Raw genomic sequence first — 2,500 nt, 5'->3', positions numbered from 1 at the left:
TTGGGTTTTGCACATGGCCAAGTTGGTCGGTGCACCACGGCATAGCTAAATGGCTTGGTGGGGAGTTTTGTGAAAAAATGAAATTCGTGGTTTTTGAGATGTGAGGGTTGGAATGGCCTCCAAATGCCCCCAAATGAATACCATGAAAGTCTTGGTGCACGAAAGTTTTGAGTTGGTTGGGTTTTGCACATGGGCAAGGTTGGCGGTGCACCACGGCATAGCTAAATGGCTTGGTGGGGAGTTTTGTGAAAAAATGAAATTCGTGGTTTTTGAGATGTGAGGGTTGGAAAGGCCTCCAAATGCCCCCAAATGAATACCATGAAATTCTTGGTGCACGAAAGTTTTGAGTTCGGAGGGTTTTGCACATGGCCAATGTTGGCGGTGCACCGCGGCATAGCTAGAAGGCTTGGTGGGGAGTTTTGTGAAAAAATGAAATTCGTGGTTTTTGAGATGTGAGGGTTGGAAAGGCCTCCAAATGTCCCCAAATGAATACCATGAAATTCTTGGTGCACGAAAGTTTTGAGTTCGGAGGGTTTTGCACATGGCCAATGTTGGCGGTGCACCGCGGCATAGCTAGAAGGCTTGGTGGGGAGTTTTGTGAAAAAATGAAATTCGTGGTTTTTGAGATGTGAGGGTTGGAAAGGCCTCCAAATGTCCCCAAATGAGTACTGTAAAAGTGTTGGTGCACAAAAGTTTTGAATTGGATGCATTTTGCACTTGGCCAAGTTGGTCGGTGCACCGCGACTAGATAGCTTGGTGCCAAAATTTGTCAAATTTAAGACCTTGGCCAAACTGAATGAAATTTTGTGGGGAGGTTCCTGATATTGTTTAGTGGTGGACTGGAAAAAATGAGGTCGAAATTCGAAGTCTACATGTGCTTTTCTATTTTTCCCGATTTTACACATACCCGGTAAGTAAAAAAAATAAAAAAAATAGTTCCCCTTGGAGAAAAATTATGAAATTTGGTGAGCAAGGAGATACCATTATTCTACGAATTACTGCAAAAAATCGCATCAAAATTCGAAGTGTAGCCCGAGATATGGACTTATGTCTGCTCAAAAAAAGTGTATCTACTTGTACAATTTTGCCTTTTGCATATTAACCTCTTATAGGGGGGGAGTGCTCCTTGAGCCGGCCAGCTCCACACTGGCAGGTTTTAAAGGGAGCTTGATGAGGCCTCCCCCCTCACGTGGTGCGTGCGTTAGCATGTTTATCATGGCACAACTAGCCTCTTCATAGTTGTTGAGCTTTATTAATACCAACACACGGTCGTCACTGATCGTTGGTTAGCTCGGCAGCTAGTCCCTCGGATATTGTGGAAAGTTATTTTCATGCCTAGCGATGCTTGACCATGCGTCACTTGATGTTTCCATTTGCTTGCTTGCCCATGGTAGGTGGGGGGTGGACCGTCTTGTGGTGTGGTGTCTTGCGAACGTGAGGGTGTGTGAGTTGTAATCGAGATGCACTTGCTGGCTGGCTCCATGCCTTGCGTATCGAACGGTCAAGCATGCATCTCTTCCATTTTCACCCGTTGCCTTGGGTGATATTGGTTGATCAGTCCCTGTGTTGCCTACCCACTAGACGGTACTTCTGTGGTTGCTTCGAATTCTATCTTTCCATCACGAAGAGGTGTTGGAGGATCCTAATGTCACGCACGTGTTCCATCTAGTGAAACATCTCAGTGATGCACGTGTTGTGGCTAGTTCTTTTGGATGCGGTGCATTATATGAACTCGGGTTTACTTTAGCGACCCAGTTAACATAATTCGGTTGTGTCCCTTGATTGAGACGTTGTCCTTGAACTTGTTGTGAGCAATATCGTTCTTCCACAACCCGTCGTCTTGAGTGCGATGGAAGGCAAATAAGATGTGCTTTGGCATGTCATGCACGTACTCGATTGCGGGAAGTGTGAGAAAGTGTTGTTGACAACCCGTGGGAAATGGAATGTGGCAAATCGTGATGAGCTCTTCGTGGATCTGCGAAGAAGACGACCTTTGGGCCTGTTGGAAACGAGGGAGGCGATGTTGAACTGCGAAGAAGATGGACTTTTGGGTTGTTTGAATCAATGGGAGGCCACGCGAGAACTCCGAATACTATGGACTCTTGGGTTGTTGGAAGCAACGGGAGGCCCCGCTAGAACTCCGAATACTACGGACTCTTGGGTTGTTGGAAGCAAGGGGAGGCCCCGCTAGAACTCCGAATACTATGGACTCTTGGGTTGTTGGAAGCAAGGGGAGGTCCCGCTAGAACTCCGAATACTACGGACTCTTGGGTTGTTGGAAGCAAGGGGAGGCCCCGCTAGAACTCCGAATACTATGGACTCTTGGGTTGTTGGAAGCAAGGGGAGGCCCCGCTAGAACTCCGAATACTATGGACTCTTGGGTTGTTGGCAACGACAACTTGGGGGGATGACACTGGAAAAGAGTGAACTAGGCCAAACTGCGAACAAGGCAACTTGGGGGGATGACACTGGAAAAGAGTGAACTAGGCCAAACTGCGAA

This window comes from Vigna unguiculata, unplaced genomic scaffold (assembly GCF_037176805.1).
Source record: "Vigna unguiculata cultivar grain cowpea cultivar isolate G323 ecotype 2 unplaced genomic scaffold, ASM3717680v1 ptg000048l_ERROPOS388272, whole genome shotgun sequence".
NCBI classification, from domain to species: Eukaryota; Viridiplantae; Streptophyta; class Magnoliopsida; order Fabales; family Fabaceae; genus Vigna; species Vigna unguiculata.
The sequence above is the reverse complement of the archived record's forward strand: the minus strand, read 5'-3'. Positions refer to the sequence as shown.